Source organism: Anomaloglossus baeobatrachus, chromosome 11 (genome assembly GCF_048569485.1).
Source record: "Anomaloglossus baeobatrachus isolate aAnoBae1 chromosome 11, aAnoBae1.hap1, whole genome shotgun sequence".
NCBI lineage: Eukaryota > Metazoa > Chordata > Amphibia > Anura > Aromobatidae > Anomaloglossus > Anomaloglossus baeobatrachus.
In genome coordinates this window covers 95,396,699-95,412,384 of record NC_134363.1, presented here as the reverse complement: position 1 = coordinate 95,412,384, position 15,686 = coordinate 95,396,699, and the positions used below count along the sequence as shown (strand labels likewise).

The following is a 15,686-nucleotide window of genomic DNA, read 5'->3' as shown; positions in this document are numbered from 1 at the left end:
GGGCTTTACACGCTATGATATCGTTAATGAATTATCGTCGGGGTCACGTTGTTTGTGATGCACATCCGGCATCATTAACGAGATCGTAGCGTGTAACACTTAAGAGCGATCTTAAACGATCGCAAAAGAGGGCAAAATCATTTCCCGTGGAGAGGTCGTCCTGAAACAAAAAGTCATTTTCAGGATGTTAGCGATATTGTTCCTCGTTTCTGCGGCAGCACACAAAGCTATGTGTGACACCGCAGGAGTGAGGAACATCTCCTTACCTGCCTCCACCGGCTATGCGGAAGGAAGGAGGTGGGCGGGATGTTTACGTCCCGCTAATCTCCGCCCCTCCGTTTCTATTGGCCGCCTGCCGTGTGACGTCGCTGTGACGCCGCACGACCCGCCCCCTTAGGAAGGAGGCAGGTCGCCGGCCAGAGCGACGTCGCAGGGCAGGTAAGTGCGTGTGACGGGTGTAAGCGAGGTTGTGCGACGCAGGCAGCGATATGCCCGTGTCGCACAACCGACAGGGGCAGGTACGATCGCTTGTGATCTCGCTAGCGAGATCGCAGCGTGTAAATCCCACTTTACACTTGACGCAGAGTAAATTGGAGCTGGTTAGATAAGGTAATGGAGGCCACAGGGATTGTAGGCAAAATAAGACTTTACATAAGAAATCTTTACGCCAACTCGGGAGCTAGGATACACACTCCGGGTTTTCTATCAGACGTGTTCTCTTTGATGAAGGGAACAAGACAAGGCTGCCCGCTATCTCCCTTACTTTTCAACTTGGCAATTGAACCATTACCAAGAATACTGCAGGGACAGAATAGCTTAAAAGGGATCAAGATAAGGGGAACAGAAATAAAGACAGCGCTTTTTGCCAATGACGTTATACTATATATGGGGGACCCCAGCGCGGATTTGCCACAGACTCTTGCCTTGATTGAAAAATTTGGACTAATTTCAGGATTTAAACTGAACAAAAAAAGTGCGAGATCGTGTTCCTAAAGGGGCATCACGAGACAACAGGGGGAAATGCAAGGGTTGGTTGTTTATGTGACATTCCTATAGCACAGACATCAATTAAATACCTGGGAATACATATAGGAAGAATGGTGGAATCAATTTACGAGTTGAGTTACGGCCCGCTTATCAGGAAAATAATAGCCCAAATAAAGGGATGGAAGGGTCTGCCTCTGCCACTACTGGCATGATGCCACCTGATAAAAATGATGAGCTTTCCTAGGTTGCTGTATCCATTTCAGACAATCCCAGTATTGCCAAAACTAAAAGATGTAAATAGACTCAACTCAGCGTATGCTGATTTTGTATGGAGGGGAAGGAAACCCAGAATAAAGCTGCGTACACTGATAAAGTCAGTGGAGGAGGGAGGTCTTAGTTTCCCAGACGTTCGGGGGTATAACCTGGTGTGTATAATGAGACGTGTTTGATTGGATGAGAGGAACGAGCAGGCACTCCGACTATGGCATGGAAGCCAAGTATGCATCACCGTGGGATCTGACGTCCATTTTACACTCCCCATTGTCAAGGGTGGACGAGTACATAAGGAACTCAATCATATTCCGAGATACAATGCTAACCTGGAAATCGGTCAGAAAGAAACTGGGGCTTTCATGGACAGTATCGAAGTTCTTTAACCCCTAGGCATCTCCAAACTGTCCACTGGGACGAGATAACAAGCTATTTACTAGATCGAAAGAGAAGGGCATCAAGAGAATGAAAGATGTACTTCTACAAGTGCTTCATAAGTGCTCAGAAATATACCAGAAAACAGAAATGTAAATCTATGGAATAACTTCTTCATGGTCATCATTCATCTACGATATTGACAATCCATCTGTCTCATTCACAGGTGTGAACACTGTTCAATTGAATTGACCATCTGAATTTCCTGAACAGATCCTAATCTGCTCTCCTGTTCTGTCTTCACACTTAAAGCTGTTTCTGATATTGGTATGAACACTGTTCAATTGAATTGACCATCTGAATTTCCTGCACAGATCCTAATCTGCTCTCCTGTTCTGTGTTCACACTTAAAGCTGTTTCTGATATTGGTATGAACACTGTTCAATTGAATTGACCATCTGAATTTCCTGCACAGATCCTAATCTGCTCTCCTGTTCTGTCTTCACACTTAGGGTACCTTCACACTTAGCGATGCAGCAGCGATCCGACCAGCGATCTGACCTGGTCAGGATCGCTGCTGCATTGCTACATGGTCGCTGGTGAGCTGTCAAACAGGCAGATCTCACCAGCGACCAGTGAACAGCCCCCAGCCAGCAGCGACGTGCAAGCGACGCTGCGCTTGCACGGAGCCGCCGTCTGGGAGCTGCGGAGACTGGTAACTAAGGTAAACATCGGGTATGGTTACCCGATGTTTACATTAGTTACCAGCGCACACCGCTTAGCTGTGTGTGCAGGGAGCAGGGAGCCGCGCACACTGAGCGCTGGCTCCTTGCTCTCCTAGCTACAGTACACATCGGGTTAATTAACCCGATGTGTAATGCAGCTACATGTGCAGAGAGCAGGGAGCCGTGCACACTGCTTAGCGCTGGCTCCTTGCTCTCCTAGCTGCTGTACACATCGGGTTAATTAACCCGATGTGTACAGCAGCTACATGTGCAGAGAGCCGGAGCCGGCAGCACAGGCAGCGTGAGAGCTGCAGAGGCTGGTAACTAAGGTAAATATCGGGTAACCACCTTGGTTACCCGATGTTTATCTTGGATACAGCTTACCTCAGCTGCCAGACGCCGGCTCCTGCTCCCTGCTCGCTTCATTTGTCGCTCTCTCGCTGTCACACACAGCGATCTGTGTGTCACAGTGGGAGAGCGCCTTTGAAGAAAACGAACCAGGGCTGTGTGTAACGAGCAGCGATTTCGCAGCAGGGGCCAGATCGCTGCTCATTGTCACACACAGCGAGATCGCTAATGAGGTCACTGCTGCGTCACAAAAAGCGTGACTCAGCAGCGATCTCGGCAGCGAGCTCGCTGTGTGTGAAGCACCCCTTAAAGCTGTTTCTGATATTGGTATGAACACTGTGTATGTGCGCACTAGGCGTTTTTTTCACGCTGCGTTTTTATGTGCGTTTTTGTCTAAAAAAACGCACCCGCGGCTAAAAAACGCGGCAAAAACGCATGCGTTTTTGCCGCGATTTGGTGCGTTTTTTGCTGCGTTTTTGCTCACTGCGTTTTTAATCAGTGCACAATGCCATTAAAGATTGTTGATGAAAAAAAAAAAAAAAAAAAAGGTCTGATGTCATTTCCTTCTTCAAAATGTTCATTGTATGCAGGAGAGCAGACAGCTGCAGAACTAGTGTATGCAGGAGAGCAGACAGCAGCTGCAGAACTACAAGTCTCAGCATCCTCCATTCACTAGTGTAAGCAGGAGAGCAGACAGCAGCTGCAGAACTACAAGTCTCAGCATCCTCCATTCACTAGTGTATGCAGGAGAGCAGACAGCAGCTGCAGAACTACAAGTCTCAGCATCCTCCATTCACTAGTGTATGCAGGAGAGCAGACAGCAGCTGCAGAACTACAAGTCTCAGCATCCTCCATTCACTAGTGTATGCAGGAGAGCAGACAGCAGCTGCAGAACTACAAGTCTCAGCATCCTCCATTCACTAGTGTATGCAGGAGAGCAGACAGCAGCTGCAGAACTACAAGGCTCAGCATCCTCCATCCAGGACTGTATGCAGTTTTTTGCCCAAAAAGAAAAAAAAATGACATGGGCTTCGCCATATTTTTGTATGCTAGCCGGGTACAGCAGGCAGGTACGGGCTGCCCCCAACCCCCAGCTGCCTATTTGTACCCGGCTGGGAACCAAAAATATAGAGAAGCCCTTTTTTTTAATTATTTCATGAAATAATTAAAAAAAAAAATGACGTGGGCTTCGCCTAATTTTTGAGTCCAGCCGGGTACAACTAGGCAGCTGGGGATTGGAATCCACAGTGCAGGGTACCCATGCTGTCTGGGCACCCTCACTGCGAATTGCAGTCCGCAGCCACCCCAGAAAATGGCGCTTTCATAGAAGCGCCATCTTCTGGCGCTGTATCCAACTCTTCTAGCTGCCCTGGTGACGGGGTGGCTAGCTAGGTAATAATGGAGTTAGGGCTAGCTGTATATTATCAGCTAGCCCTAAGCCCGAAATTCATGGTGTCACGCCAATATTAGACATGGCCACCATGAATTTCTAGTAATGATAAAAAAAAAACACAACACAGAGAAAAATATTTTTATTAGAAATAAAACACAACACAATTAGTGACTCCATCTTTATTGAAATAAACCCCCCTCCGCAGTAATCCTGGGTCAGGGTCCCGCGCCGTCCAATCAGGATCCAATATCATCTGATCGGTTTGCTGGAAGGCAAAGCGATCAGATGATGTGTCAGGATCAAGTGCCTGAATCCCATCACACATCAGCTGATTGTATAAAAGCCGATTATACAATCAGCTGATGCATCAGTAGAAAAAAAAAAAAAAAAATACATACTTATGTGCTGTGGTGATTACCGGCAGCTCCTGGAGCGATCGATTGGACAGGAGTCTGATCCTATACGATCGCTGCAGGAGCTGCCGGTAATCAGCTGATGAAGTCCCCTGACGGCAGGATCAGCTGATAGCCGGCCGGGCGCGAAAAAGCCGGCGACACCGCGATCAGCTGATGCGTCAGGTGACTGCATCAGGTGATCCACCGCCAGGTCCTGTAAGCAAGGTCCTGCCCCGGGGAGACTGCACACAGCCAGAGCGGCGGGACCGGGAGGAGCTGGGAGCGGGCATGGCACCGGGACCCTGCGGACAGGTGAGTATATGACATTTTTTTTTCTTCTACTGTTCACTTTGTTTTTCGCCGCTGCCTCCACCTCCCGCCCAGACATGGCGCCGCACGGAGCTGACATGCACAGGACGGGAGGTGGAGGCAGCGGTGACGGTACCGGGAGGATTCCTGCTTCTGTGTTTACCAACAGAAGGAATCCTCTTCCTGTACACGTCACTGTAGTACCCACCCCTTGCGTTTATAGCTGCGTTTTTAGTCATAGAAACGCGGCTATATGCGTTATTCATTGCGTTTTTAACATCTCATTGAATTCAATGAGTGAAAAACGCAGTGGAAAACGCAGAAATAATTGACATGCTGCGTTTTTGTGGTCACCACAAAAACGCAGCTAAAAAAAAACGCTGTGTGAGGACAGCACTTCTGAAAACCCATTGACATTGCTGGGGAAGCAATGTCACTGCGTTTTCAGCACAAAAACGCGGTAAAAAACGCCGCTAAAAACGCGGCAAAAACGCCTAGTGCGCACAAGGCCTTAAAGCTGTTTCTGATATTGGTATGAACACTATTCAATTGAATTGACCATCTGAATTTCCTGCACAGATCCTAATCTGCTCTCCTGTTCTATATTCACACTTAAAGCTGTTTCTGATATTGGTATGTTAAACTGACCTATCTCTGCTGTGTAATTAGTTATGTGTTGTCTTCTCTTCTGTGAGTTGTTTCCATACATATTGTAACTCTTTGATCTGCTTCCTTCTCTCTTGCTCACCTGCTGTTCATCTTGTGTAATGAGACTGGTATAAATTTAGGCCATTAGGTCTGTGTACCTTGGTCTGTGTACTTCTACAAGTGCTTCATAAGTGCTCAGAAATATACCAGAAATGCCCCAGAAGTGACCAGAAGGTGATTTCTACTTCTTTAACTGTGTGTCTTTCACTTGCATTTTGTTCCTTCCCCCTTATTCCCACTTGAAAATCTAATTCGCACCATGTTCACCTATGCCCTCACAGTCTTTGCTCCACTCCTCCTCACTCTCCTTCGCTATCCCCAAACCCCAGCACTCTCCAAACAAATATTCATCTCCCCTTCCCTCTTACCTCCCCACCTGTCCTCATCTGCTGATCTGCTCCTAAACCTCAGATCGCTTCTAGTATCGCGCAGACCAGGCCGTCCACTCTCCTTCTCCCACCTGCTCTCCCTTTCTCTACTTCTCCTCACTGCTGGCGACATATCCCCCAATCCTGGACCCCCACAGATGGGACACTCCTCTTTATCACCCCCCTATCGCTCCCCATCTAGTAGTAACTACCGCAACCTCTCCAACATAAAATCCATTCCCCTCTCTGCCACTCCGCAGCCCCCCCTCTCTGGAGCGCTCTGGAATGCCCGTTCCGTCTGTAATAAACTGCACTTCATTCACGACCTCTTTACCTCTAGCAATCTATCCTTTCTGGCCCTCACCGAAACATGGCTGACACCCACCAACACTGCCTCCCCTGCTGCGCTGTGCTACGGCGGCCTCCACTTCACCCACACTCCTCACCCTGGCAATAGACAGGGTGGAGGAGTGGGCCTCCTCCTTTCTAACAACTGCAGCTTCACCCCAATGCCACCTCTACCCTCCCTTGTCCTGCCTTCCTTCGAAGTACACTCTGTCCGCATCTATTCTCCCTCCAACCTCCAAGTGGCCGTCGTATACAGACCCCCGGGCCCAACCACTGCCTTTATCGACCAGTTCTCTGCCTGGCTTCTACACTTTCTCTCTGCTGACATCCCCACTATCATCATGGGTGACTTCAACATCCCCACTGACACCCGCCAGTCAGCAGCCTCCAAACTCCTCTCCCTCGTCTCATCTTTTGGTCTAACTCAGTTCTCTGCCTCTGCCACCCACAAAGATGGCCACACACTAGACCTTATCTTCACCCGTCTCTGCTCTCTATCTAACCTCACTACCTCCCCTCTCCCCTTATCTGACCACCATCTGCTGACCTTTTCAGCCCTGTCCTCCTCACCTGCCCCCCCTGTCGAGCACCTAACACACCCCCGCAGAAACCTTGCACACATCAACATACACACCCTTTCTGACTCTATCCTACCGCTGTCCTCCATATCTTCACTCCACGACACAAACAGTGCCACCATTTTCTACAACGCCACTCTCACATCAGCTATTAATTCAGTTGCTCCTCTTGTGAACGGCAGAGCAAGACGAATCAATAGACAACCCTGGCACAACAGCCTCACTAAAAAACTACGGCAAGTGTCTAGGGCTGCAGAGCGGCGCTGGAAGAAAACGCATTCCCAGGAAGACTTCACCACATTCAAAAATACAATTCACACATTTCACTTGGCCCTTACCTCCGCTAAACAGGAATACTTCAGAAACCTCATATCCTCTTTAACACACAACCCCAAACAGCTATTTAATACTTTTACCTCCCTCCTTCGCCCACCACTGCCCCCTCCAACCTCCCACATTTCCGCAGAAGAATTTGCCACATATTTCAAAGAAAAGATCGACCAAACCAGACAAGTCTTTTCTGCTGAACCACCACAACCCCTTCATATAACAGACCACTGCTCCTCCCCCATAAACTTCCTCCCCACCATCACCGAAGGAGAGCTTTCACATCTTCTCTCAAAAGCACACCTCACCACATGCGCACTTGACCCCATCCCAACCTCACCACTATCCTTATTCCAGCCTTAACCCATCTCTTCAACCTATCTTTAACAACTGGTACCTTCCCTTCTGCCTTTAAGCATGCAACAGTCACACCTATCCTAAAGAAACCTTCCCTCGACCCAACCTCTACTACCAGCTATCGACCCATATCACTACTCCCACTTGCCTCAAAACTCCTGGAACAGCACGTCCATGCTGAACTTTCCTCCCACCTCTCCTCTAACTCTCTCTTTGACAACCAACAGTCCGGCTTCCGTCCACATCATTCCACTGAAACTGCCCTGACTAAAATCACAAATGACTTACTGCCAAAGCTAACAACCACTTCTCTGTACTCCTACTTCTAGACCTATCCTCAGCTTTTGACACTGTTGACCACTCCCTGCTACTACAGATCCTCTCTTCCCTTGGCATCAGAGACCTCGCCCTCTCTTGGATCTCCTCATACCTCTCCAACCGCACTTTTAGTGTCTCCCATTCCCACACAACCTCTTCATCCCGTTCTCTCTCTGTTGGTGTCCCCCAAGGCTCTGTCCTGGGACCCTTACTTTTTTCTATCTATACATTTGGCCTGGGACAACTCATAAAGTCCCATGGCTTTCAGTACCACCTATATGCCGATGACACTCAGATCTACCTCTCTGGTCCAGATGTCACATCTCTGCTGTCCAGAATCCCAGAGTGCCTATCTGCTATATCTTCCTTCTTCTCCTCTCGCTTCCTAAAGCTTAATGTGGCCAAAACTGAACTGATCATCTTTCCTCCATCTCCCCTGCACTCTCCACCTGACCTATCCATTACAATTAATAACATCACGCTCTCCCCAGCACCCAAAGTTCGGTGCCTCGGAGTGACCTTTGACTCTGCCCTGTCCTTCATACCACACATCCAATCCCTCACCACCTCCTGCCGTTTTCAACTCAAAAATATTTCCAGAATCCGCCCTTTCCTCAATCCCCAATCTACAAAAATGCTAGTGCACGCCCTCATAATCTCCCGCATCGACTACTGCAACATCCTCCTCTGTGGTCTCCCTGCTAACACACTCGCCCCTCTCCAGTCCATCCTTAATTCTGCTGCCCGCATGATCCACCTCTCTCCTCAATACCACCCCGCTTCTCCTCTCTGCAAGTCCCTCCATTGGCTCCCAATCTTCTATCGTATCCAATTCAAACTACTAACCCTGACCTACAAAGCTATCCATAATCTGTCTCCTCCATATATCTCTGAACTAATCTCTCACTACACTCCAAAACGTAACCTCCGGTCCTCCCAAAATCTCCTTCTCTCCTCCTCTCTCATTCGCTCCTCATGCAACCGACTCCAAGACTTCTCCCGAGCATCCCCAGTCTCCTGGAACTCACTGCCTCAACACGTCAGACTATCTGCTACACTTGCAAACTTCAAACGGACCCTGAAAACTCATCTGTTCAGAAATGCCTATAATCTACAATGACCTCACTGCCCCACCACCGTGCGGAGCTGCCGCCCCACCACCGTGCGGAGCTGCCGCCCCACCACCGTGCGGAGCTGCCGCCCCACCACCGTGCGGAGCTGCCGCCCCACCACCGTGCGGAGCTGCCGCCCCACCACCGTGCGGAGCTGCCGCCCCACCACCGTGCGGAGCTGCCGCCCCACCATCGTGCGGAGCTGCCGCCCCACCACCGTGCGGAGCTGCCGCCCAACCTACACCCCACCTACTGTCTCCTCCCCAAAATCCTTTAGGATGTAAGCCCGCAAGGGCAGGGCCCTCTTCCCTCTGTGATAGTCTGTCTATTGTAACGTGTATATGTATTCTGTATGTAACCCCCTCATGTACAGAACCATGGAATCAATGGTGCTCTATAAATAAACAATAATAATAATAATAATGTGGAGGAAAGAATGCGGATGACAGGTAGGGAAGTGCTTGACAAGTACGACCTTAATAGCTCACATATCATCCAATATGAACAATTGAAGTATGGAGTAATTGGAGATCTGGGCGAGCTTGGAAGGGAATTGAACAGAAGTCTGATTGATGAGCTTATGGAATGCGATGCAGCAAGTGTAAATGTCTCTCAAATCTACCGAACATTTCGGGGAGTGCTTATATCTAGGGAAGCTAGTCGTACCCTAACAGCGTGGGGTAAACAATTGAAAGGGCCGGAAGGGGTAGGTGACATACTGAAGGGATGGGTACAAGTGCGGAAACATGTCACCAATGAGAGATGGAGAGACACTCCATTTAGAATCTTACATAGGGCCATTTTGGGCTTCAACATACTAGGAAGAGACATGCGGTGTCCTAAGTGTCAAAAAGAGAACAGACATGCTACATGGGTTATGGGAATGTAAGAAAATTCACAGGTTCTGGAACCAAGTCAGAATATTTGCCCAGGCAACATTGGGAATTTCTAGCAATCTAGAGTTAATAGAGTGGATTTTTCATTCCTTTGAGGGAGGAGTAAGGCTATGTGTCCACGGTAGAATGTACCTGCGGATTTTTCTGCATGAAAATCCGCGACTTTCGCGGCAAATCCGCACCTTATTTTTGCCGCGGATTTGTCGCAGATTTACCGCGGATTACCGCTATTTTGCCGCGGATTTTGATGCAGATTTTTTTTTTTTTCCCCATTCTATACCCAAAATCCGCACCAAAATCCGCAAGAATAATTGACATGCTGCAGATTTTTCCGGATCAAAATCCGCGGCAAATCCGCCGCGGAAAAATCCGCAGCATGGACACAGCATTTCCAAAATGCCATTGAAATGGCTTGGAAGTGCCGCTGCTGCAGATTTTCGGGAAATCCGCGGCAAATCCACGGCAAAATCCGCAGCGTGGGCACATAGCCTAAGAGGGGGACCGGACACGCAGGGAAAGAAGAAATATACAATAACACATGACATAGCCATGATAGCCAAACGGTGCATCTTAAAACATTAGATACAAAGGGAGGGCCCATCCACAAAAGAGGTCATCAGCAAACTACATAACCTATTGAGGCTGGAGAAGCTAGAAGCGGAAAGGAATAAAGACAGGTTGACAGCCAAGTTCTTTGGGAAATGGAGAAACTATATTGAAAGCCAATTTACTCAGAGAGAAATAATCTGATGACACCTTTTATACACTCGGAGTGGTACCTCCTGAGTGATATCCAGGATAACCTGGGTAAATTGAGAATCACCTAGGAGTGGGTTCTGGAGGGAGGGGAAGACAAGACAATAAGGGAGTATCAAGGCATGCCAGAAAATTCGGAAGCACTCAGGGACGACACAGGGGTTAATGACTTGTATTGCATATGTTATTTCTTAATACTTTTGTTTTGGTTCAACATATATCATCTCAAACCGAAGAACAGTTTGGAATTTCAAGTTGGGGCATCATCCCCTATTATGTCACATTCTGTCAGACAAATGTTCTTCTTTTGTAACCATGAATATTTTGTTATGCTTATAAAAATTGAAAAAAAATCAAAAAACGTTTGGGAAATAAAAATGATCTCACTCTCCAAGCTTTTATATGTTTTTAGAGCTATCCCTTTGATTGTACCCTACAAATATCGCAACCAAATTCAAAACATCCTTAACAGATTTATTTGGAATAATAGGAAGCCTAGACTACAAAAGACTCTTCTTTTTAAGCAAAAAATTTGAGGGGGTGTTGATGTACCCAACATGACAGCATACTACTATTCTTTCTTAGTCAATCAAAGTCGGGACTGGATAATTAATAATTCAGCTTCGGCTTAGGTCTATCTGGAGCTTTCTTATAATAAATTTCTCTCCGTAGATTGATTTTTCATCATATTACTAATCCTTTTCTTTCCCTCCCCAACCACCCATCTATTTCAGCCACCATATCTGCCTGGAAAAAATTAGCCACAAAATCTCCAAAATCTCATTCCTTAAAGCTAGATAATATTAAAGCGTTCTCTATCTGGGTAATTGAGGATTTTTCAGAGCTACCTGATAGGGGTATTGGGACAGTTGGAGATCTTTTTGAGGGCTCTGATCTTGTCTCCTTTCAAAAACTAAAACAGAAATTTACTTTGCCGGAGTTGGACTTCCTCCCATTCCTAGCCGTTAAGAATGCTATTAAAAAATTGATTGCAAACAAATATCATATCCCTTCGTCTGTGGATTCTCTTCTGTCTAATTCAGAGAGTTCATCCAGATGGAAAACTAGGAATATTTATGATTTCTTTAATGAGGATCTCCAGTTTGCAAAGTCATTGCATGTTCGTAACTGGGAGAGAGATCTCAATAAGACTTTCTCAGAATCCAATTGGCAGGATATCCTTGAGTGGGCTTTATAAATCAAGTGAATAAACCAATTTGTTTGAATCACATTTCAAACTTTATTCCAGATGGTACTATACACCTGTTAGACTAAACAAAATTTCTTCAACATATTCACATTATTGCTGGAGAGATTGTGGATGTAGATGGGATATTCTCCATATCTTTTGGTATTGTCGAAAAGTGAGACCTCTCTGGAATGAGGTTTCTACTCTGATTGACAAAATTACACATTGCAAAATTAATTTGTCTCCACAACTGGCACTTCTTGCTCTAGACATAAGCGGGCTTTACACGCTGCTATCCAGGGCGATGTACACACTGCAGCCCAACTTGCTGTGAGTAATACTTGATTTTTGGAGGACATTATCCTCTTATTGTTGCTTTTTTTATATTTAGTGTAGGGACCTACAGACATGAGGTCCCTTGACGAGGGTGTAGGCTTACGTTTTATGGCCATAAATACCAACAAAAACCTCATATTTTTTTGTTTGTACAGGATACAGCCAGGCCCCTTTCTGTTGGGCCTTGCATTGTAGAGTGTCTGTCCGTGCATGATATACAGTGGAGTACGGCTTGGCAGCCCGCCTGATCTAATAGAAGGGCGTTACCTAATAGGCTGCGGGTTTGTGACTGTGTCATCTGCATGTGAACAGCGCTCTATGCAAGCCACTTGTGTGCAGTTTTATCATCTAGCAGTCACCTCCCCTCCATTCCATGAAGGTGTGTGTGTGATGTGCTTCTCCTGCACCTGTGATGTCTCCACTTAGTGGGGGTTTAGCTGTATCCTGCTAGAGCATCAGTTTTTGGCCAGGGCGATGTACACACTGCAGCCCAACTTGCTGTGAGTAATACTTGATTTTTGGAGGACATTATCCTCTTATTGTTGCTTTTTTTATATTTTTTTTATATACGCTGCTATCTCGCTAGCGAGATCGCAAGCGATTGTACCCGCCCCCGTCAGTTGTGCGACATGGGCAAATCGCTGCCGTCGCGCACAACCTCGCTTACCCCGTCACACGGACTTACCTGTCCTGCGACGTCGCTCTGGCCGGCAATCCGTCTCCTTTCTAAGGGGGCGGGTCGTGCGGCGTCACAGCGACGTCACACGGCAGCCGTCCAATAGAAGCGGAGAGGCGGAGATGTGCGGGATGTAATCATCCCGCCCACCTCCTTCCTTCCGCATAGCCGGTGGAGGCAGGTAAGGAGATGTTCCTCGCTCCTGCGGTGTTACACATAGCGATGTGTGATGCCGCAGAAACGAGGAACAACATCGCTAATTAGAAGAGACTGATTTTTTGTTTTAGGACGACCTCTCCGCGGCTAACTATTTTGGCCGCTTTTGCGATCGTTTTAGGTCGCACATAAGTGTCACACAGTGCGATATCGTTAATGACGCCGGATGTGCGTCACAAACAACGTGACCCCGACGATAAATCATTAACGATATCGTAGCGTGTAAAGCTCGCTATAGACCTAATTCCTCCTACTCTTAGGCCTATTGCTATTCACATATTTCTTGTTATGAAGAATGATTTCGTTGCCAACTGGAGAAAAACTACATTACCTTCCATAACAGACATTATTGGTAAAGTATCCCTTCATAACTATTTTGAAATGTGTCATGCTACTGTAAACAATACTTTCTCTTCCTATTTCCGTAGATGGGAGCCTTGGACAGACGTTTTCCCTCATCCTTTCTAAAGCCTGCTTTACACGCTGCATTGTATCTTACAATGTGTCGGCGGGGTCACATCGTAAGTGACGCACATCCGGCATCGTAAGGTACATTGTAGTGTGTGACGGGTACGTGCGATTGAACGTTAAAACGTTCGTCGCATACACATCGTACCTTTCTCTAGAATTGCACGTCAGATTGTTCATCGTACCCGGGGTAGCATACATTGCAGTGTGTGGCATCCCGGGAACGATGAACAGATCTTACCTACGTCCTGCGGCTCCCGGCCCACAATGCGAAAGGAAGGAGGTGGGCGGGATGTTTACGTTCCACTCAGCTCCACCCCTCCGTTTCTATTGGCTGGCTGCCGCGTGACGTCGATGTGATGCCGAACGTCCCTCTCACTCCAGGAAGTGGACGTTTGCCGCCCACAGCGAGGTCGTATGGAAGGTAAGTACGTGTGACGGGGGTTAATCATTTGGGCGGCACGTTCAACAAATTGAACGTGCCACACATACGATGGAGGCGTTGCAAATCGCATATGATATCGTATGCGAAATTGCAACGTGTAAAGCAGGCTTTAGCATCTCTTCTCTTCAATGTTTTCTCTTTACTTTTTCTTTTCTATTCTTCTTACTTTATTCCCTCTGTCCCCCCTTTTTTATTATTTATTTGTAGACTTTGTTTCCTCATGTTTAATGCATTATTAGAAATAAACACTTTAAGCTTTTTCAGTGATCTTTAAGAATACTCCTTGATCCTCCATTTACTCCCTTCTCCTCCTTCCCTATTTTTCCCATCCTATCCCCTTACCCCATTCCTTATCCTACCCACTACTTCCTTAGGAATCTGTTTTTTTGGAAATTATTATTTTTGCCTTAATTCATTTGCTAATGATTCATTCTATTTCCTGTATTATTTCCCCTTTAGAATTCCAGACATTTGTATTAAATTTTCAATTGCTGGATGAATCCTCAACAATCTTAAATACGCAGATGATACAACACTAATAGCAACAAGTGTACATGAAATGAAGGACTTTTATGGACTGTCAAGTTGGAAAGCTCCAACGTGGGACTACTACTTAACACAAAGAAGACTAAAATATTGACTACTGCCAGGTATGACCAGGACACATTTGAGATGGATGGCAATTAACTGAAAGTTGTAAAGGACATCAACCTACTCAGATCAATGATCACTCAAGATGCAGCGACAACTCCGGAAGTCAATAAGAGATTAGCTATGGGCAAATCAAGAATGAAATAATTGAACAAGGCCTTCAAATCAAGGAACATTTCACTGGCAACAGACATTGCAAAGTTTTTTTTCTGGTAATAATACAATACAGATGCAAAAGAGGCCTCCCTTCTAAAGGCTGCTTTACACCCTGCAATTCAAATACGATGTCGTATGCAATGTGACCCGCCCCCATCGTATGTGCTGCACATTCAATTTGTTGTCCATGTCGCACAAACTATTAATTCCCGTACTTACCTTCCATACGACCTCGATGTGGGCGGCGAACATCCACTTCCTGGAGTGGGAGGGACATTCGGCGTCACAGAGACGTCACATGGCAGCCGGCCAATAGAAGCGGAGATGAGCGGGACGTAAACATCCCGCCAACCTTCTTCTTTCCGCATTGCAGGCAGGACGCAGGTAAGATGTGTTCATCGTTCCCAGGGTGTCACACACTGCGATGTGTGCTGCCTCGAGAACATTGAACAGCCTGACGTTAAATTTTTAGCTTTTGAACGATGTGTATGCGATCGTGTTTTCGTACAATCGCAATCGCATGTAGGTTTCACACGCTACAACAACACTAATGATGCCGGATGTGCGTCACTTACGACGTGACCCCGCTGACACCGTTAGATTTATTCTAGCGTGTAAAGCCCGCTTAACAGTCTCGCACCCCTACAATCTATTGTAAACTATGCTGCCCGTCTAATCCATCTGTCCCCCCGAAACTCCCCGACCTCTCCTCTCTGCCAATCCCTTCACTGGCTTCCCATTGCCCAACGACTCCAGTTCTAAACACTAACCATGACATACAAAGCCATTCACAACCTGTCTCCTTCCTACATCTGTGACCTAGTCTCCCGGTACTTACCTGCACGTAACCTTCGATCCTCACAAGATCTCCTTCTCTACTCCCCTCTCATCTCCTCTTCCCATCATCGCATCCAATATTTCTCCCGTGCCTCCCCCATACTCTGGAATGCTTTGCCTCAACACATTAGACTCTCGCCTA

At 46.9% G+C, this 15,686-nt stretch overlaps 1 protein-coding gene across 1 annotated transcript in view; it reads left to right on the top strand.

The window, feature by feature from the left end:
- LIG1 (DNA ligase 1) overlaps window positions 1-14,985 on the top strand; it is a 793,173-nt gene extending 778,188 nt beyond the window's left edge. The window contains exon 30 of the mRNA XM_075328747.1: window positions 14,360-14,985. The gene's annotated coding sequence lies outside the window, so the exon portion shown is untranslated. The remainder of the gene's footprint in view (window positions 1-14,359) is intronic.
- The last annotated feature ends 701 nt before the right edge of the window (window positions 14,986-15,686 follow it).